This window comes from Hypanus sabinus, chromosome 2 (assembly GCF_030144855.1).
Source record: "Hypanus sabinus isolate sHypSab1 chromosome 2, sHypSab1.hap1, whole genome shotgun sequence".
NCBI lineage: Eukaryota > Metazoa > Chordata > Chondrichthyes > Myliobatiformes > Dasyatidae > Hypanus > Hypanus sabinus.
Genome location: NC_082707.1, coordinates 204216466 through 204240038, shown reverse-complemented (window position 1 = coordinate 204240038; position 23573 = coordinate 204216466).

Here is a 23573-nt window from a genome sequence, read left to right as displayed (position 1 = left end):
ATGCTACATTAAATTGTTTTTGTTATCACCAGATTCTTTTCATATGCTTTCAAATTTTACCACTCGCTAGGTTAGCTTACAGTTGCTAAGCAACCTACCAACCTCCCCATGAACTTGAAATGTGGGAGGAAACTGAAGCATTCTGAAGTGAAACCACTGCGCAAACACGCAAACTCCGCATAAACTGCACAAAAACCATACTGTAGAACATAGAACAGTACATTGCAGTAAGGGCTCTTTGACTCTCAGCCTTTTAACCTACTCTCAACCATGTGTCAAGAATCTCTCCAGTGTCCCATATGCGTCAGCTTCCTCCAAGTGGACCACAACCTCGTCACAGGGTTTGGAAGCTTGTGTACCTTAATGACCTGGAGAGCCATGTTGGCTCGAGTCAGGGCTTTATACTTTAGCTCTTGGTAGGGTCACCATTCCAAAAGGGTCAAAGGGTAGAGGTCAGACCAAGAGTGGTCCAGTCTTGGGGGTTCAGCTCGGGGCTAACAACCCTGACTGGTAAAATAAAGCTGTTATGGAAACAGCAATGAAGAATCATTCTACATCTGAGTGGCCGTGAACAGGCAGAGAAGGAGAACCTCTATTGCTGCCCTAAATACCAGTGGCATAGGAGTAGATTCAATGTATTAGTCTCTACCATCATCTCCGGCAGTGTGTCCTAGGGACCAACTACTGTCAAAAAAAATTACTTGCACTAGAGCTAAAGACTGAACTGTGATTGCAGGAGAAGTAGATCTCCTTGCTGTATCACAGTCCACTGAAGTATAAATCAACTCAATGTTCCACAAGGGTCCCGGGAAGACTCAAGAAGTTGGCATCCCTCATTAAGAAGACCATCTCCCAGAGCATGCCTTCTTCTCATTGCAACCATCAAGCAGGAGATACCAGAGCTTAAAAGCACTCGCTCAATGCCTTAGGAACAGCTTTTTCCCCTCCATTGTCAGGGTTCTGAATGGACAATGAACCCGTGTGCATTATCCCACTACTTTTTCTTTTTATTTGCTTTCTTTATGCACTACTTATTTATTTTAATTTTTTAAAATATACTTCTTACTGTAATATAGAGTTCTTTTAATCATCTATTGTCACCTACTACTGCTGCAAAACAACAAGTTTCATAACATATTCCAGTCATATCAAACTAGATTCTGATCCTGATTCTGAGGAACTATCATGATAAATTTTAGGAAAATGCAAGTTCCAAATGGTTTCCACTTTTCCTAACTGAGATCATTCAGCTGAGTGGAATAGCTGCAATTGAATCTTATGCTTAAGTTTGACCAATGATATACACTTAATATTAAACCTTCCAAACCTTTTCTCGATATATAGCATATTATTTCTCTTAATAGAACATTGCTCAGTCTTCCTGTCATGATGTAAAGTGAGCCCAAGGGCTTCAGAAGAGGATTTTACATTTGATTGTGAATAAATGGCACATATTTTAACTTAAGCAAATAAAAGTTCAATTGTGGTGTTCCCATCATGATCCATGGTACCGGAGATCATTCTGTGGTAAAGGAAACTGACAAATGACCTGTTTGCAGACTTCTGGCAAGACCAGTTTACAAATGAATCATTAACAATGAGCATGTTGGAAGGGTTGGGTGAATTAAGACCCTGGTGTGATTCATCAAGTAAGTCTAATCTTTCTTACTATTGGGTGACCTCGTGATCTGCGGAGAAGTGGAACTGTGTTGATGTGTGTTTGGATCACCCAAGGGTAAGTAAAATATTGATATATAATTAATTAATTGATGAGATAACTTTCACAGTTTGTTTTTCAGCTAGAAGTACACTGTGCACTTTTTATCATGACTTTTGATTTAATCTAAACTCATATAGGTTAAAACATGGATAGGTCTTTCACTTAATTCTTTAAAAACAGTCCTCACCACAAAACGTGACATCTGCAACAATGCATGCAAAAATTATACAGGCCCTGAGAGATGGAAGGAGAGGCAAAGAGGACGAGAGCAGGCAGGATAAAATGGGGAGAAGGGGGGAATGGAAGGAAAGAGGGGTGATAGAAAAGATGAAATAAATGAAGAGAAGAGAGAGAAAAGAACACGAGAAGAGCAGTGAGATTACTTAGAGAGTGATAAATTTTAAAAAGTTCAAATTTTAAAGTAAATTTTATTATTGAAGTATATATATGTCACCATGTACAAACCTGAAATTCATTTTACTGTGGGCATGCTCAATAAATCTATAGAATAGTGATTATAATAAGATCGATGAATGATCAACCAGCGTGCAGGAGATAATGAACTGTGCAAATATAAATAAATAGCAATAAATAATAAAATTATGAGATAATAAGATAAATAGTCCTTAAAATGAGATCATTGGCTGTGGTAACATTTCACTGATGAAGCTCCTGCTGTTGCGAGTCCTGAGGCTCTGGTACCTACTGCCTAATGGTAGTAGTGAGAAGAGAAGAGAGCATGTACTTGGTGGTGGGGATCTCTGATGATGGACACTGCTTTCCAATGACAACATTTCATGCTTAAAAGCATTTTTCCATTCAAAAAGAGAAAAAAGAAGAGGGAGGGAGAAGTTTTGCTGGAGTTGCTGAGACAGTATGACTTAGGAAGTTGAAAAGAGCTCCAAAAGAAAGAGTCGGATCATGGGTACATGGAAAAAAATGAAACTAGAGGGATGGGGTTATAAAACTGAAGAGTTGGGGAGCAGAAAGACGACAGTTATGGAAGTGAGGGGACATTTCAGAGAAAGAGATTGACAAAAACGCAGAGAGAAATAAGGAGGAATTTTTTAGCCAGTGGGTTGTAAATCTGTGGAAGTCATTGTTGTGGAGGCTAAGTCATTGGGTATATTTAAAGTAGAGGTTGATAGGTTCTTGGTTAGTTAGAATGTCATAGATTACAAGCAGAAGGCAAGAGAATGGGATGGAGAAGAATAATAAATCAGCCATAATGGAGTGGTTGAGCAGACTCAATGGATTGAATGACCTAATTCTGCTCCTGTGTCTCCTAATTGAACTGGCAAGCAGTCAATGGAAGAGATTATTGGAGGAGAATTTTGTTATGGACTGTTCTGAAGACTCAAGATTTCAAAGGGGATCAGGAATCAGTCTCTGTTGTTCACCTACCTCCACATCCAGCACATAATTCTTTATAACATCCACCATCTCCAATAGGATCCCACCACCCCAAACACATCTTTCCTTCCACCTCATTTTCCACTTTCTGCAGGGATTGTTCCTCATGTCCACTTGTCCCTCCTCACTGATTGCCCTCCCAGCACTTATTCTTGTAAGCTGAATGAGTGCCACATGTGTCCCTATGCCTCCTCTCTCACTACAAGTCAGGACCCAAAACAGTCCTTTCTGGTGAGGTGATACTTCACCTACAAGTCTGTTGGGATCCTCTGCTGTAAAAGGTACTCCCAGTGTAGCCTCCTGTATATCAGTGACCTTAGATTGGGAGACTGGTTCATCGAGCACCTTTGATCTGTCTGCTACTAAAAGTGAGATTTCCTGGTGGCCATCCATTTCATTTCTACTTCCCATTCCCATTCTGACATGTGAAATCATGGTCTCGTCTACTGCTGCGATGAGGGCACACTCAGGATGGAGGAGCAACACATCATATTCCGTCTGGATAGCTCCAGACTGATGGCATAAACATCAATTTCTCGAACTTCCATTAATTTCCCCCCTCCTTCACTATTCCCATTCTTGTTTCCCTCTCACACTTTCTCTTACCTGCCCATCACGTCCCTTTGGTGCCCATCCTCCTTCCCTTTCTTTCATGGTCTTCTATCCTCTCCTATCAGATTCCCCTTTCCCTTTCTCCAGACATTTATCTCTTCTACCAATCCTCTCCTTAACTCTTTGCTTCACCCCTCTTCCTCTCCCAGTTTTACCTATCACCTACCACCTTGTACTTCTTCCTCCCCTCTCCCCACCTTCTTCCCCCTTCCTTTCCGAAACGTCAACTGTTTATTCCCATCTGTAGATGCTGCTTGACTGGCTGCTTTTCTCCAGCACATTATCTGTATCATTCTTGTATTCAAAATATTATAGTGAATTTGCAACTTGATGTATGTTCTAGAGGATGACATTGTGATTTTGGATTAACATCCCACTCTAATCCATAAATCAGAAGTGAAAAATACTCATTACCGATACGACCTGTGCAGACAGACACTATCAGTTTGGCTACAACTTCAAATTAAGTTTGTTCAGTGCTATTAAGTGAAATGAAATAATATCACAAGAATTAATTCCCTTTCTAAATGATGTTGACAACAGTTGATAGATAACAGAGAAAGATTAAACTCCAAGTGATCATTGCCTTCTTCATCTCGACAACATCCCTGCACAAGATAGTATTCGGCACACCGGATATAAATGTCTGCCAGTCAGTGTTTGAGAAGGCACTCTTACAATGAGAAGCTACTTACATTTGACTTTGTGATGCACTAGTGTCACTGGCTGCCATCAGAAATGTCTCTGATAACTCTCTGCAACACAAAATAGCCAGGTTGGATTAACCATTGCAAACCACCAAGAAGTCACAGTAGTAAACTCATTCCAAAGAGATGCACAGCCAAGGTGGTGAGTTTTTGCTAGAATATTATTACTAGTCATTGAAAATATGTATCTATACAACTGCTGAAGAGAATGCAAGAATTCTGGTATTCTGCTGTCATAAGTCCAGCTGGTCATCTGGAGAATATTGCAGCCTATTGATTTATTTTACAGGCCAAAAAATTATTTTTATTTCAATTTCACTGGGGTTCCAAATTCTTTCAGTGGAGACAAAAAAAAACAGAAAATGAAGCGAATACTCAACAACCCAGGCAGTTTCATACAGGAAGAAATAAAGATAACATTTCAAACTAAAGTCCTTTCTTCAGAATCTTTCTGTTTCCTGTTTCAGATATTGATCAGATTTGTTTGCCTGTTGGTTTCACAACAATGGCACACCTCCACCATTAGTAAACCAAGTAAGCTGTTCTGCCTGGTTTAACAAGCTTTTATTATTGTATAAATGAGCTGCTGTAATGGAGATCTACAGCCTGGACTTTTTTTCTCTGCTAATATGACACAAACAACAGCGGATCTGTTTGACCTGCAGTGAATTGGAGAACTAATCTATTTAACACTCTAGTTTTGTCATATCAAGATGAAAGTATGACATTATATTGTCTACTAAAGTGCTCTTGACTTGATTGTCACTCAACTGAATTTATGCACTATCAGTGGAAGAAACAGTATCAGTCTTGTTGAACCTAGAAGAGAGAAGATAACAAAGGAACACTGCTCAACCATCTTCCGTAGCCAATAGACTTTCTATGAATAATTCTGTGTATGGCCGTAAACTGAGAAATGCTTTCAAATGGGCTCCAGAGACTTCAAAGCAGTAAATTTATTATTGAAGTATATATATATCTTGGGCCAAAATGTTGACTGTTTACTCTTTTCCATAGCTGCTGTCTGGCCTGCTGAGTTCCTCCAGCATTTTGTGTGTTCTGCTTGAAATTCTCTTGTTTGCGATTGGACATAATAGCATTAAGCAATTGGTCTTACACAACAGTATTTATGTAAATCTCCACAAAGCCAGAATACTAAACCCCACCAGAATATCTGCAAGTTTCTAGCAATTGAGAAGTGAGTATGCTTGGCTATAACTGAGGTTCTACCAACTTGAGGTGTGAAACAATAAAAATATAACAATATTAACATGAATAATAATAATAATAATAATAAATAAATAAGCCATAAATATCATGAACATGAGATGAAAAGTCTTTGAAAGTGAGTCCATAGGTTATGAAAACAGTTCTGTGATGGGGAGAGTGAAGTTATCCACTTTGGTTCAGGAGCCTGATAGGTAATCACTGTTCCTGAGCCTCCTGTACCCCCTTCCTGATGACAACAGCCAGAAGGAGCATGACCTGGACAGTGGAGTCCCCAGTGTTGGAAGCTGTCTTCCTGTGACAGCGCACCTGCATAGATGTGCTCAATGGTGGGGAGGTCATCACCAATAGTGGACTGGGATATATTCACTAATTTTTGTAGGCTTGTCAGATTAATCAGTTGGGCAAGCTCACATCTTTGGTTCTGGCACTAGAGGATATGTGAAATGGTACACCAGCAAAACAGAGAAGAGTGGGAGGAAATTAGTCAAGTTCAATTCTCTGCACACATTTCTCTGGTGTCTAAACATGCAACTGACAATCCCACATATGGAACAATATTAAGATGTCCATTCAGATTAGAACACAGATGTTTTCATCTTTGCAATACCAATAATATTTATTTATATTATTCAATAATGTAATTAAAATAAAAACACAAACATGAGAAAATCTGATGATGGAAATCCAGAGCAACACACAACAAATGCTAGAACTCAGCAGATTAGGCAGCATCTATGGAAAAGAACAGTCGACATATCGGGACCCTTCATCAGGACTATAGAAAACCATTTCCCATTGTCAAACATTTGTTTATTATGTTCCGTGTCATACAATATGGGCAATCTATCTGTCTTTAATTTGCTTATTCTTTTCTCCAACCGTGACCATGAATGTTTTTGGCAATTTTTTCTGTAGAAGTGTTTTTCCATTGCCTTCATCTGTGCAGTGTCCTTACAAGACGGGTGTCTCCAGCCACTACCAACACTCTTCCGAGATTGTCTGCCTGGTGTCAGTGGTCACACAACCAGAACTTGTGATGTGCACCAGCTGCTCATACAACCATCCACCACCTGCTCCCATGGCCTCATATGAACCTGATAGAGGGGCTAAACAGGTGCTACCCTTTGCCCAAGGGTGACCTGCAGGTTAGCCGAGGGAAGGAGCACCTTGACTCCTCTAGCAACCTCCTTTGCTAGAGACATATCTCCACTCCGCCAACCAACATAGAATTGTCCTTTAGTCTTATAGGGCCCTTAATATTACAAGGATCCCACCCATCCATCCAGCATCCTCTTTCTCTTTCTACCATCCGATAAAAAGAAGAGTGGTCAGGATGGGAAACAGCTCCTCCCCTCAAGCTTCGGAACTCCCTGCCACATTGTATTCAAAGTGTCAATGGGTAATTTGAACTGAGCAAAACAATATTTAGTTTTTGCACTTTGCTTACCTAAGCGCAATTCATTTTAGATTTAATTCTAACATTCCTACTCTGTGCTACATGTACTACTGTGCTTTATGCCCTAGTGTGGAGAATTTTTTTTAAATTTAGCAATACAGTATATATTATATATATAGTTAAATGACATTAAGCTTGACTGGACTTGGCACAAATATAGCCAAATGAAACAGCATTCCTCCAGGGCCAAGGTGACAAATACAGTATATACAGTCACACATAACCCAGATAGAAACTGCAGCAGAAAATGATGACACCACTGTCATGTAGTAGTTAGCACGATGCTATTACAGCTTGGGACATCACAGTTTGGAGTTCAATCCTGACATCCTCTGTAACGGATCCCTGTATGTCCTGCCCGTGGAATGTGTGGGTTTCCTCTGGGTACTCTGGATTCTTCCTGCAGTCCAAAGACGTACTGGTTTGGTTAAGTTACCATTGTAAATTGTCCAGTGATTAGATTAAGGTGAACTTGGGTTGTCGGTGTTTGCAGCTTGAAGGGCCAGAGGGCCCTACTCCACATTGTATTGCCAAACAAAATAATGTTCCTCCAGGGTCAAGTTCCAAAACAATAACACATATAATTATAATAGTAGAAATAGACATTCACAACAAAACACATAGCCCAAGTCCCTGAATGTCATGGCCTGTAGACTGGTGGTGCATGGGATGTTGTCCTGGAGCCATGTTTCTGCAAGAACAGGTACACAGCAGCACAGCAACTCCTCATCACGTACAAATGCAGCCACGGACTATTACAGCTGGAAATGCATTTGCACCATTCAATGTGAAGGTTATGCTTTCAAATCACATGTCTGAATTCTCTCATGGTTCCCTTGACATTTCATCAGCAACAGAGTTTAGTTTTGGGTTTTTGTATTTAAATATATATTCACGCTGCAATATATCAACATTACATTCTCAACAATATATCTATTGCACCTATTGTCAGCATTGCTAACTCAGGACCTTGAATTCTTAATAATTACTATTTCTTAAGTTTTTTTTCAACCTTTGTCAACGTACGTACATGATATAAATGTTATTGCCTTTGTTGCTCCTCTCCCATTACCAAACTCCTGGCTTCATACTTCAAACTATCACATGCGAGCTTTAATACTTTTTGAACCCTGCTGAGCTAACAAGGACTCACATCTTAAGACACTCTTGTGGGCAGCTGGTGTAAGAATAACAATCTAAATCAATGATCGAGATTTTAAAGGCAAAGTTTTATGGCAGAGTCTCTGAGCTGAGGAGCGACCAATCAACAAGAGGGATTCATTAGAAAGGACCAATAAAAATAATTCAATGACAAGCGGAGCAGCTGTTGTTTTGGGGTGTGCCGGTCTTTAGACTGGCTCTGGCTCATCGGACCCTGGTGAGGTAGATTGTCTTGTAAGTTACTCTGTCTCTGTACTTAATTGTTCATTCCTTCTCCAGTAGTGCAGAGTATCATGAGACTGGCTCCAGGGCCACATAGTGTTTTGTACTGTGTGTAGGATGGCTCCCAGGTAATCTGATGCACTAAGCTGCAGCTCCTGAGAGAATGTATTAAGGAACTGGAGCAGCAGGTTGATGACCTTCGACTATGCAGATACAGAATATGCGGAGGTGATAGACAAGAATTGCAGGGAGGTAGTCACCCCTGAGTTGCAGGAGACTGGTAACTGGGTGAGTGTCAGGAGTAGAACAAGAAATGAACAGCAAGTGCAGAGTGCACCTGTGGCCATTTCCCTCAATAATAGAGACAATTGGATGGTATGTTGTCTCCCTGGTGCCAGGATCAGGAGATGTCTCGAATCATGTTGATGGTATTCTCAACGGCAAGGGTGAGCAGTCTTGGTATATATTTTCATAAATGACAAAGGTCATGACAAGAGATTTTAATGAGCTAGGCAGAAAACTGAGAAACAGGAACTCCATGGTAGTATTCTCTGGATTGCTGCTAGTGCCACGTGCCATTGAGGGTAGGAATAGGATGATTTGGCAGGTGATGTATGGCTGAGGAACTGGTGCAAGAGGCAGGGGTTCAGATTTATGGATCATTGAGGTCTCTTCTGGGGAAGGTATAACCTACCCAAAATGGTTGCGTTACAACTGAACCCAAGGGGGGCAATAATCTTGCGGGCTGGTTGGCTAAAGTTGTTTGGGTGGGTTGAAGCTAACTTGGCAAGGGATGGATCTGATTGTGCTGAGGATGAGATAGTTGCTTTAGTCAAAGAGACAATGTGTAGTGAGACTCCTAGCACGGACAAGCTGATGATTGGGGAAAATTACAGACAACAGGCTGAATTCCAATGTAAAAAGTGGACAAAATTGGGAAGGGTGAATACAGGACTAAAGGTTTTATATTTGAATGTGCATAGCATATGGAAAAAGGTAGATGAACATGTAGCACAGTTGCAGATTGGCATGTATGATATTGTAGGCATCTCTGATTCATGGCTGAAAGAAGACTGTAGCTGGGAGCTTAATGTCCAAGGGTACACATTGTATTGAAAGGGCAGGCAGGAAGGCAGTGGGTTTGGCATGGTTCTATTGGTAGAAAATTAACTTAAATCATTAGAAAGAGGTGCTGTGTGATCAGAAGGTGTTGAATCATTGTGGATACAGCTAAGGAACTGTAAAGGTAAAAAGATCCTGATGAAGTTACAGACAGACCCTCAAACTTTAGGATTGATTTTTATCCAAAGAGTAGTGAATCTCTGGAATGTCCTGCCACAGATTGCGATGGAGGCCGAGTCCGTGGGAATATTTAAAGCAGAAATCGATAGTTTCCTGATCAGTCAGGGCATCAAAGAATATGGTAAGAAGGCCTGTGTATGGGATTGAGTTGGATCTGGGATCAGCCATGATGGAATGTTGGGGCCCACTCGATGAGCTGGCTGGCCTAATTCTGTTCCTATATCTCATAGTTTTATGGAATTTCTTGAATCAATTCTGAAGGCACAAATTCTATACATCCCAAAGAGGAAGAAGTATTGCAAAGGCAAGATGACAGAACCATGGCTAACAAGGGAAGTCAAAGCCAACATAAAAGCCAAAGAGGGGGCATATAATAAAGCAAAAGTCAGTGGCATTTTAGAGGATTGGGAATCTTTTAAATACCAACAGAAGACGACTAAGAAAGTCATTAAGAAGGAAAAGAGGAATACAAAAGTAAGCTATCAATAATATTAAAGAAGACACCAAAAGATTCTTCAGATACATAAAGTATAAAAGAGAGGCAAAAGTATTGGACTGCTGGAAAATGATGCTGCAGAGGAATTAATGGGGGGACAAGGAAATGGCAAACAAATGGAATAAGCATTTTGCATCAGTCTTCACTGTGGAAGACACTCGCAGAATGGTGGCATTTCTACGTGACGAGGTCATGAAGTGAGTGAAGTTAGTATCAGGGAGAGGTTTTCTTGAGAAACTGAAAGGTCTGAAGTTAAGTAAGTCACCTGGACTAGATGATGTAAACTCCAGGGTTCCAAAAGTGGTGACTGAAGAGATTGTGAAAGATTTGGAATGATCTTTCAATTATCACTAGATTCTGGAATGGTTCTGGAAGACTGGAAAATTGCAAATGTGTTTCTACTTTTCAAGAAGGGAGAGTGGTAGAAGAAAGGAAACTATAGGCCAGATAGTCTGGTTCAGTGGTTGGGAAGATGTTGAAGTTGATTATTCAGGAAAAGGTCTCAAGGTACTTGGAGGCACGTGATAAAATATGCCATAGTCAGTATGGGTTCCTCAAGCAAAAATCTTGCCTGGCTAATCTGTTTGAATACTTTGAAGAAGTAATGATCAGGATAGACAAAGAAGAATTGTTAGATGTTATGTACTTGGATTTTCAGAAGGCCTTTGACAAGATGCCACATATGAAACCACTTAAAAGGCCACAAGCTCATATTACAGATAAACAATTTAGCATGGATAAAGGTTTCTGGTATTACAGGAAAGATTCTTGCATGGTTAAAGCAGTGACTGATTTGCAGGAGGCAAAAAGTTTGAATAAAGGGAGTTTTTTTCTGGTTGGCTGTGGGTGACTAGTGATGTTCCACAGGGGTCTGTGTTGGGACTGACTCTTTGACATTATTTATTAATTACTTGGATTTTATAGACAATAGACAATAGGTTCAGGAGTAAGCCATTTGGCCCTTCGAGCTAGCACCACCATTCAATGTGATCACGGCTGATCATCCACAATCAGCACCCCGTTCCTGCCTTCCCCCCATATCACTTGACTCCGCTATCTTTAAAAACTCTAACTAACTTTTTCTTGAAAGCATCCAGAGAATCAGCCTCCACTGCCATCTGAGGCAGAGCATTCCGTAGATCCACAACTCTCTGGGTGAAAAAATTTTTCATCAACTCTGTTCTAAATGGCCTACCCCTAATTCTTAAACTGTGGCCTCTGGTTCTGGACTCCCCCAACATCTGGAACATGTTTCCTGCCTCCAGCATGTCCAATCCCTTAATAATCTTATATGTTTCAATCAGATCCCCTCTCATCCTTCTAAATTCCAGTGTATACAAGCCCAGTCGCTCTAATCTTTCAACATATGACAGTCCTGCCATCCCGGGAATTAACCTCGTGAACCTACGTTGCACTCCCTCAATAACAAGAATGTCCTTCCTTACCAGGGCCCTGTATAACTGCAGACGGACCCCTTTGCTCCTGTACTCAACTCCCCTTGTTATGAAGGCCAACATGCCATCAGCTTTGTTCACTGACTGTTGTACCTACATGCTTTCTTTCAGTGTCTGTTGAACAAGGACATCTAGATCTCATTGTACTTCCCCTTTTCCTAACTTTTCCTACCTTGCAATTGAAGATTTTGTTGCTTAGTTTACAAATGATATGAAGATAGGTGGAGGGGCATGGAGTTTTGAGGAAATAGAAAGGCTGCAGAAGAACTTCGAGAGTTTAGGGGAATGAGCAAAGAAATGGCAGGTGGAATACAACACAGATGCACACCTTTAATTAGAAGGCATAGAACTGCCCCCACTTCCTTTGGAGATTAAGGCAAGTGAAGTTCCTCCAACATCAACGCACCCGCATCTTAACTGAATTTTACAGGAGCAGCATTGAAAGTGTCCTATCAAGCTGCATCTCCATCTGATCATGGGAGCAGAAATGCATCGGACCGGAGGCCCCTTTAATAGACTGTGAGAAAAACCAAGAGGATCAAAGGGGTCTCCCGACCATCCAATGGGACATTTATCAGGAGCGCTGCGTATGCAGGGTCCTTAGTACCATCAAGGACCCTACACATCCATTTAGCATCTTCTTTGACTTTCTAACATTAGGCAGGAGATGTCGATGCATAAAGACAAGAACAGTCAAAATGAGCAACAGTTTCTTTCCTCAAGACATCAGGCTTCTGAACACCCTGCCGCATCACATTTCAAATGTCACTGGTTAATCTGTTCTTACCGGACAATATTTAATATATGCACTTTACTTTGTTTATTTATATATTATTCATTTGTAGATTTAATTCTTACTTCTCTAAATTATTGTGTATTTTATGCGTATTATGTGTGCTACTGTGCTTTACACCCTGGTGTGGAGAAACGTTGTCTTGTTTAACAGTATGCATGCATATCATTAAATGACACTAAACTTGACTTGTATTGACTTGACTTGACTTCTAACAAAAGGCAGAAACCTCTTTTTAATTATTTGTTTCAAGTCAACCTGTTGCCTTTCTTTAGCGAGTGATGTGAAAGTACATGAGTACTGACGGAACATACACTCAGTGGCCAATTTGGTAGGTAATTCCTCAGTCAAGTAAAGCACCACTGAGAGTGTATTTGAGGGCTTCTGCTACTGTACTCCAACAACTTCATGGTTCAATATGTTATGCATTCAGAAATGCTCCAGCACAGTGCTGTTGTAATACTTGATTATTTGAATTACTGTTACCTTCCTGTCATTCTCCTCTGAACCCTTTCATTTACAAGGCATTTTCATTCACAGAAATGTCACTCACAAGATTTTATTGCTTTTGTTTCTTGTACCATTCTCCATAACCTCTGGAAATTGTGCATGAAAATATCTGGAACATCAGCAGTTTTTCAGATATTCAAGCCAACCCATCTGGCACCGACTATCATTCCACAGTCCAACTTACTTAGATCACCTTTCCTCAGCATTCTGATATTTGGTCTGAACAACAACAGAACCTTTTAACCATGTCTGTCTGCTTTAGTGCATTGAATTGCTGCTACATGATAGATTGATTAAATATTTGCATTAACAATCAGCTTCACTGGTGTACCTAATAAAGTGGCCGCTTTGAATGTCAATAGTTTTACCAAAAACTGTAACTACATGAAAGTACCTCCATTCACCAATATTTGCCTTCATAATTACTTCTATTTTTCCTTACAAAGTTCTGGTGCCTATGTTTAGCCAAAGATCAACTATCGTTTGTACCTTCCGTTCAATGTCACACTTGCTTATTTTAGATTTATCATCGTACTCCTTAGCTCCTCAGTAAAGAGATAATGCTGAGCTTTTATAAGACACTAGTCAGGCCGCACTTGGAGTATTGTCAATGGTTTTGAGCTCCATATCACGGAAAGGATGTGTTGTCTTTAGAGAGAGTCCAGAAGAGGTTTACTAAGGTGATTCCAGGAATGAAGGGGTTAACATATGAGAAGTGTTTGACAGCTTTGGACCTGTACTCACTGGAATTCAGAAGAATACAGTAGGGATCTCATTAAAACCTACTGAATGGTAAAAGGACTAGATAGGGTGGATGTGGAGAGGATGTTTCCTATGGTGGGGGTATCCAGAACTAGAGGGCACAGCCTCAAAATTGAGGGGTGATCTTTTAGAACAGAGGTAAGGAGGAGTTTTTTTAGCCAGAGAGTAGTGAATCTGTGGAATGCTCTGCTACAGACTGTGGTGGAGGCCAAGTCATGCACATATTTAAAGTAGAAGTCAATTGTTTCCTGATCGGTTAGCTCATCAAAGGGTATGGTGAAGTCCAGTATATTGGGTTGGGTAGGATCTGGGATCAGCCATGATGGAATGGTGGAGCATTTTTATGGGCTGAATGGCCTGATTCTGCTCCTATGTCTTATGGTACTCATCTAATACTTATAGTATTCAAAGATTTTCAAAAGGCATTTGGTAAGGTCCCACATAGGAGATTGGTGGGTGAAATCAAAGCTCATGGCATTGGGGGGAAGACATTGATATGGATAGAAAACTGGTTGGCAGATAGAAAGCAAAGTGTTACGGTGAATGGGTGTTTCTCGGAATGGCAGGTGGTGACTAGTGGGGTGCCACAGGGCTCGGTATTGGGACCACAGCTGTTTACGATTTACGTCAAAGATTTAGATGAAGGCATTGAGAATAACATCAGCACGTTTGCTGATGATACTAAACTAGGTGGCAGTGTGACATGTGATGAGGATGTTAGGAGAATTCAGGGTGATTTGGATAGGCTGGGTGAGTGGGCAGATACTTGACAGATGGCATTTAATGTGAATAAGTGTGAGGTTATCCACTTTGGGGGTAAGAACAGGAAGGCAAATTATTATCCGAATGGTGTAAAGTTAGGTAAGGGAGAAATACAAAGAGATCCAGGAGTCCTTGTTCATCAGTCACTGAAGGTGAGTGAGCAAGTGCAGCAGGCAGTGAAGAAGGTTAATGGAATGTTGGCCTTTATTACAAAGAGAATTGAGTACAAGAGCAAGGAAATCCTCTTGCATTTGTACAAGGCCCTGGTGAGACCACACCTGGAGTATTGTGTACAGTTTTGGTCTCCAGGGTTAAGGAAGGACATCCTGGCTGTAGAGGAAGTACAGCATAGATTCAAAAGGTTAATTCCTGGGATGTCTGGATTGTCTTGCGCGGAGAGGTTAGAGAGACTGGGCTTGTACATGCTGGAATTAAGGAAATTGAGAGGGGATCTGATTGCAACGTATAAGATTATTAAGGGATTGGACAAGATAGAGGCAGGAAATATGTTCCAGATGCTGGGAGAGTCCAGTACCAGAGGGCATGGTTTGAGAATAAGGGGTAGGTCATTTAGGACAGAGTTAAGGAAAAACTTCTTCTCCCAGAGAGTTGTGGGGGTTTGGAATGCACTGCCTTGGAAGGTAGTGGAGGCTAATTCTCTGGATGCTTTCAAGAAGGAGCTAGATAGGTATCTTATGGATAGGGGAATCAAGGGATATGGGGACAAGGCAGGAACTGGGTATTGATAGTAGATGATCAGCCATGATCTCAAAATGGCGGTGCAGGCTCAAAGGGTTGAATGGTCTACTTCTGCACCTATTGTCTATTGTCTATAATTGCTGTGAGCTTGTTCTTGCAGAGACATGGCTCCAGGATATCCCATGTACAATCTGGCTGAGGGGTGCCACAACAACAACTTCTTACTCAATGTCAGCAAGACCAAGGAGCTGAATATTATCTTCTTGAGGAGGAAACCAGAGGTCCATGAGCCAGTTCACACTGGGAGATCGGAAGTGAAAAGTGTCAGCAACTTTAAATTCCTCAGTGTTAATATTTCAGAGGACATGCCCTGGGCTCAGCATGTAAGTGCAATTTTGAAGAAAGCATGACATTGCTCCTATTTCCTTAGGAGTTTGTGAAGATTCAGCTTGACATCAACATCTTCGACAAACTTCTATAGATGTCTGGTGGAAAGTATAATGACTGGCCACATCACAGTCTAGTATGGAAACACCAATGCCCCTGAATGGAAAATACTACAAAATTCATTGGATATGGTCCAGTCCATCTTGGATAAAGCCTTCTCCAACATTGAGCACATCCACATGAAGCCTTGTCATATGAAAGCAGCATCCATAGTCAGAGGCCCCCAGCAACCAGGTCATGCTCTCTTCTCAATACAGCCATCAGGAAAAAAATGGTACTGGAGCCTCAGTACTCACACCACCAAGTTCAGGAACAGCTTTTACCCTCAATCATCAGGCTATTGAACCAAAGGGAATAACTTCGGTTAACTTCACTTGCCCGTCACTGATATGACCCCGTAAAACTATGGACTCACTTTCAAGGACTCTCCATCTCGTACTCTTGATATCAATTACTTATGTATTTGTTAATATTATTTCTACCTTTTTGTATTTGAAGACCTTTGTCTTTTGCACACTGGTTGAACACCCAAGTTGGTGCAGTCTTTCATTAGTTCTACCGTGGTTATTTTTCTGTTAGTCAGGTCAAGTGCTGACTAACTATGAATATATATATATAAAACTATGAATATATATATATATATATATATATATATATATATAAAACTATATATATATATATATATAAAACTATATATATATAACTATGAATATATATATATATATATCCATACAATGTATATTGAAACAAGACAACTTTTCTCTGAACCAGAGTGTAAAGCACAGTAGCACAAAGAACACACATAATATACGATAACCTGTGAAGGTAAGGATCAAATCTACATATGAATCATACATATTGAAGTGCATTAATATTAAGTAACACAACACAAAATGCTGGGAGAACTTAGCAAGCTGGGCAATATCTATGGAAAAGAGTGTAGTTGATGTTTTGGGCCTAGACCTTTTATTAGGACTGGAGAAAAAGAAGATGATGAGTCAGAGTTAGAAGGTAGGAGAGGTGAGGAAGAAATACAAGATGATAGGTAAAACTGGGAGGTGGAGGGATGAATTAAAGAGCTGGGAAGTTGATTGGTGAAGAGATACAGGGCTGGAGAAGGGGGAGTCTGGTAACAGAGGACTGAAGGACATGGAAGAAAGAAAAGAGGAAGGAGAACCAGGAGGAAGTGATGGGCAGGAAAGGATAGAAGGTGAGAGAGGGAAAATGGAATGAGGAATGGTGAAAGTGGTATAGTCCAAGTAGCTGTGAGAGTCAGTGGATTTATAAAAGACATCAGCAGATAAACTATCTCCAGAACCCATTGACTCTCACAGCTAACTGGACTACAACTCTTCCTACCATGTTACTTGTAAAAATATCATCCCCTACTCTCAATTCCTCTGACTCTGCCACATCTTCTCTCAGGATGAGATTTTCTATTCCAGAAGGAAAGAGGTGTCCTTCTTCTTCTTCTTCTTCTTCTTCTTCTTCAAAGGAAGGTGTTTCCCTTCCTCCACCATCAACGATGCCCTTAATCACATCTCTTCCATTTCGCACACGTCTACCCTCAGCTCATTCTCCCACCACACCAGCAGGGATAGGGGTCCTCTTGCCCTTACTTACCAATCTACCAGCCTCCACATTCAACAAATAATTTTCTGTAACTTCTGCCATCTCCTACAGGATCCCACCAGTAAGTACATCTTTTCCTCCACCCCACTTTCTGCTTTCCACAGGGATCACTCTCTACGTGACTCCATTGTCCATTCATCCCTTCCCACTGATCTCCCTCCTGGTACTTATACTGGCAAGCGGAACAAGTGCAACCTGCCTATGCACCTCCTCGCTCATGGCCATTCAGGGCCCAAACAGTCCTTCCAGGTGAGGTAACACTTTGCCTATGAGTCTGTTGAGATCATCTATTATATCTGATGCTCCTGGTGTGGCCTGCTGTATATCAGTAAGACCCAATGTAGATTGGGAATCAGCTTCACCGAGCACCTACGCTCTGCCCACCATAAAAATCGGGATCTCCCAGTGGGATCCATATCTCTGAAAGAATTTGTTGTCATTGAAGAGAGTCCAGAGGGGTTTACATATAAGGAGTGTTTAGCAGCTATGGGCTTGTACTCACTGGAACTTAGAAGTATGTGGGGTGGGGGTGGGATCTCATTGAATGTTGAAAGGTGGATGTGAAGGGGATGTTTCCTAGGGTGGGATATCCATAACTAGAGGACACAGCCTTAAAATTTAGGTGTGACCATTTAGAACAGAGGTAAGGAGGAATTTTTTAGCCAAAGAGCAATAAATCTATGGAATGCTCTGTCACAAACTACAGAGGAGGCCAAGCCCGTGCATATACTTAGGCAGAAATTGATTGTTTCCCGATTAGTCAGGACATCAAAGGATATGGCGAGAAGGCCGGTGTGTGGGGTTTTAGTGGGATCTGGGATCAGCCATGACGGAATGACAGAGCAGAATTGATGGGCTGAAAGGCCTAATCCTGTTCCTATGTCTTATGGTCTTAACCAGTGATGCTTCAAAAACAATGCAGTAGTTCAGAAGCCTAATGGCCTGGGGAAAGAAAGTGTTTCTCATTCTGACTGTTATTGTTTTTATGCATTGTTGTTTCCTACCTGATGGTAGAAAGTCAAAGAGGATATTGGATGTATGGGTGGGATCCTTGACAATACTAAGGGCCCTGCATGCGCAGTGCTCCTGATAAATGTCCTCAATGGATGGTAGGGAGACCCCTACGATCCTCTCAGCTGTTCTCACAGTCCTTTGTAGGGACTTCTGGTCTGACGCTGGGCAGCTCCCATTCCAAGTGGAGATGCGATTTACCAGAACGCTCCTGTAAAATGCAGTTAAGATGGGGTGTGGGGTATAGAGTCTTGATTGCCTCAATCTTCTAAAGAAGTAGAGGCTCTGCTGTACTTTCTTGTTCAGGGAAGTGATTATGAGGGACGAGGTGAGACCATCCTTGATGTGAATTTCCAGGTAATTTGCTGCACTTATCTCTTCCCGCCATGTACTTGCACAAAGGGATAGTTCGTCTGCACCTTCCTCATGTCTACAGTGACTTCCTTTGTCTTCTCCATGTTTAGGCTTCAGTTGTTCTCAGACCAATCCACCAGCCGTTCACTTCCTGTCTATACTCTGTCTCATCATTATTCTTGATAAGGCCAACCACTGTTGTGTCAGTGGTTGACTTTATCAACCACGGATAAATTGAGTATGACAGCAAGAAAATGAATCTCTGGATTGTATATGGTGACATAGATTTACTTTGATAATAAATTTACTTTGAACTTTAAACCATCAATCTACAGGCCATGACATTCAAAGGCCTATGCTATATATTTTTTGTCACTATGTTTTTCTTCTTTCGTAACCACATGTACTTTATGTGCTGAGTAAAACTGTTGATGCTGCGCTTTGCAGCTTGACCCCAGAGGAACACTGTTTTGTTTGTCTGTATTCATGTGTATGGTGGATTGACAATTAAACTTCAAATTGAACTGAAGCCCTAGATTTTTATCTGTCAAGTATTTTTGGCTTGTTTTATCTACCATGACAACACACACAAAATGCTGGTAGGACACAGCAGGCTAGGCAGCATCTATAGGGAGAAGCGCCGTCGATGTTTTCGGCCGAGACCCTTGGACCCTAGGCCCGAAACGTCAACATCGCTTCTCCCTATAGATGCTGCCTAGCCTGCTGTGTTCCACCAGCATTTTGTGTGTGTTGTTGTTTGAATTTCCAGCATCTGCAGATTTCCTCGTGTTTGCTCTTTATCTACCGTGGGTGTTTGGTGTGACTCTATTACAGCTCAGGATGTTCCAGAGTTCAATTCTGGCTCCGTCTGTAAGGAGCTTGTACATTCTCCCCATGACCATGCTGTTTTCCCCAGGTGTTCTGATTTCCTCCCACAGTCCAAAGGCAGGTAGATTAATTGACCACTGTAATTGTCCTGGGTTAATCAGATTTTTCAGGGTTATTGAGCCTGCACAGCTTGAAGGACTAGAGAGGCTTACTCTGCTCTGTCACAAAATAAATAAATTAATATAAATAGATCTACATTAAACTGAGCTAATGCATGTCAAAGATCTAGTCTGGTGAAAATTTAACTTCCTCCTAACTCCATTGACATGGTTAAGTCATCATGGTGGTTGCAGGCAGGATTGGATCAAGTGCGGAAGACAGCCGGCTGTCTCGGTGGCTGCTGGTAATGACTCAGCCCAGGAGCAGAGGAATGCAGAAAAGAGGACAAGCAGTTAACTGCGGGAATATCAACAAAGCGTCAGGTTCACAGCTGAGCACGACTCCACCACAGCACTAAATGAGATCCCCTTTAAATAATCATAGAATGTGAGAAACTCGTGCCAGTCACAATTAACTTGGCAAGATTAAACAGAAAGCACCTGGGTTTAACGGCTCTAACAATTAGTAAACACAGGTGCTGGAGAAAGCCAGGAGGCTAACACTCTATGGCAAGCTGAAGAAGCCTGCAAGGCTCATGGCATAAATATCACCTTGTAACCATCACATAATTCAACAGTTTTGTCTGCTTTAAAAAATGACCTCAGTCTGACTTCTTTCGACTCAAACTTCATTCTGTTGTATACATATCAACCTTTTTCTTCACCTGCTTCTTCAACGTACATGGGGTAAATTGAAATTCATAGTGGCTTGGTTTTACAATGGAGTTGATATGGTTATGGGCATAGTTGATATAATACCCATGAATCTTTCTCAACAGCACATCAAAGCAACACCTATGCCGTCCAGGCTTAGCTTCAATTTGCTAACTTAATATTTGCTGCCCTGTGATGGTTATGTGGTATAATTAGTAACAAATCTTGGTAGTTCTATTAGCTGACCATCGTGATGCATTAAAAAAATCCCTCTGGCTTAAAGTTTGGGCACCATGGTAGTGTAGTGGTTAGTGCATGTAATTATAACTCAACAAGTTGTACAGATGTATTGTGGAGAGCATTCCAACTGGCTGCATCACCGCCTGGTATGCGGATGGGCATGGGCCACTGCACAAGATTGGAGTAAGTGCAAGGAGTTGTAAACTTAGTCAGCTTCATGATGGCCACTAGCCTTTGTTTTATCCAGGACGTCTTCAAAGAGCAATGCCTCAAAAAGGAGGTACAGGAGTCTGAAGGCACACTCTCAATGATTCAAGAACAGTTTCTTCCTCTTCACCATCAGATTTTTGAATGGACACTGAACCCATGAACACTATCTCACTATTCTAATTTCTCTTTTTGTCATACTTATTTAATTTAACTGATATATATTCTGATTCAATTCTGGCCTACATTGTAAGAAATATATATTCTTCCTGTCTGTGGATGCGTTTCCTTTGGATGCTCTGGTTTCAACATATCCAGGTCAGTGGGTTAATTGATCATTAAAAAATTGGACTGTGATTAGCTAGGGTTAAGTGCTGAGTTGCGGGACGGTGAAGCTTGGGAGGCCAGAAGGGTCTGCTCCATGCTGTATCTCTTAATAATATAAATACTCAAAGTATCACTGAATACCTTCCTCAGCTTCCTCACTAGATTCTTCATTAGAGGTGCTTGGCTGAAGTAACTTTGAAGTGAGTCCGTGCACACAATCCATTGCCATGTTGTGCACTAAACATTCAATCATAATTTTAGTGCCTTATTTTTGCAATGTTACATTGCTTATGTTGGTTTTAATCTGTGGGTATCCCTTTTAGTGGCTTTTTGTTGTGAAAATATTTCTTCAGTCAATAAATCATATTACTGGAATTGATTCAGTTGTGTGCTTTGGTGTCAGACTTACCTGCTGAGGCACTGAATTATTTTTTACTCTGGCTGTTGAAACATTTTGCCTTTTTGAGTTGAGTGGAACATTATAAACTGTTGGACGTCACGGTTAGCACAATCCTACTACAGCTCAGGGCATTATGGACTACAGAGTTTAATCAAGGCAACCTCTGCAAAGAGTTTCTGTACATTGGCTCTGTAGGAGCTGAGGGTTTCCCACAGGTGCTCTGGTTTCCTCCCACTGCCCAAAGATATACCAGGTATGTTAATTGGCCATTGCAAATAGTGCTGTGAATAGTTTAGGGTTAATTGGGGTTGTCAGGGTTTGCTGGGGTGGCATGGCCTAAAGGTCCAGAAGGGCCTACTTCACACTGTATTGCTAAATAATTAAATAAATAGCATCTCCAAGGGTCAAGGGATCAAATTTCCTTGGCATATGCATTTACATATATTAGAAATTTACTGTGGTGTGTTAGCATGACATGCAACAAAAGGACCAAAATTCAACAACTGCGCTGAATAAAAATTAGAGATATGAAATAAAATATGTGTTAGTACATAAATATCAGAATGTATTTATTATGTAAACAACATTGAGAAAAGTAGTTCTAAGATTTTACAATGCAGTGACTAGGTTAAACAATTGAGGGGTGTGGGGGAGGGGGTTAACCAGAACATCCCATCCACTATCAATCTTCAGGCCCTCCCGGTCCTGAAAGCCACAACTCCCCAGCTACCCCGCTACCCCGGTTTATCCTAACCTAAACACAGGACTGTTTACAGCGACCAAATAACTTACCCCGGTACGTCTTTGGACTCTGTGAGGAAACTGGAACACCCAGGGAAACCCCACACATTCTCCAGGGAGGACGTGCAGAAAAATCTCCTTATAGAAAATGGTGGAATTGAACTCCAAACTCCAGAATGCCCCATGCTGTAATATCATTGTGCTAATTGCAACATTACTGTGGTCTAATATGCAACTGATAAGCCAGCCAAGACTGTATCAAGACAAGTACTTAATTGAGATGATACACTCACTCTTATCTGTTTCCCAATTTGTATCTGTCCATAATCTCTAATTGTTTTTGGATCTGAATCTGACACCAGAACAATCCTGTAACTCTTATACCATTTAACTGAAAGAAACACCATTTACATCCTATGCCTTTTCATAAAATTTATTATTAATCTTTGTGTGTTGGAACACATTTCAATTTCCACTGCTACCTGTAAGGAGTTTGTATGTTCTCCCCGTGACTGCGTGGGTTTCCTCCGGGTGCTCTAGTTTCATCCCACAGTCCAAAGACCTACTGGTTGGTTGGTTGGTTAGTCATTGTACGTTGTCCTGTAATCAGGCTAGGGTTATATTGTGGTATTGCAGAGCGGCTCAGCTTGACGAGCTGGGAGAGCCTATTCCATGCTGTGTCTCAATCATCAATCAAAAAATCATCAGAACAAGTTTATTATTGTTGACATATGTTGTGAAATTTGTTGTTTGGCAGCAGTAGTACAGCACAATGGATTAAGAAATAATGTAAGTTACAGTAAGAATCTATAAAAATGAATTATCATCATCATTATGTGTTGTATGACATGAGTGATTATGGTCTTATAACCAAGATTGTTTTTGTAAATTTTTTCTACAGAAGTGGTTTGCCATTGCCTTCCTCTGGACAGTGTCTTTACAAGACAGGTGACCCCAGCCATTATCAATACTCTTCATAGATCACATAACCCCCAGGACTTGTGATATGTACCAGCTGCTCAAGTCACCCCCTGGCACCTCCTGCCATGGCTTCACGTGACCCTGATCATGAAGCTAAGTAGGTGCTGCACCTTGACCAAGAGTGACCTGTAGGCTGGCAGAGGGAAGGAGCACCTTATATCTCCTTTGGTAGAGACGTATCTCCACCCCGCCACCCAAATAATTAATAAATAAATACTGCAAAAGGAGAGCAAAGTAGTGTCATAGTGTTCGAGGAATCATGGACTGTTTAGAGATCCGATGGCAGAGGGGAAG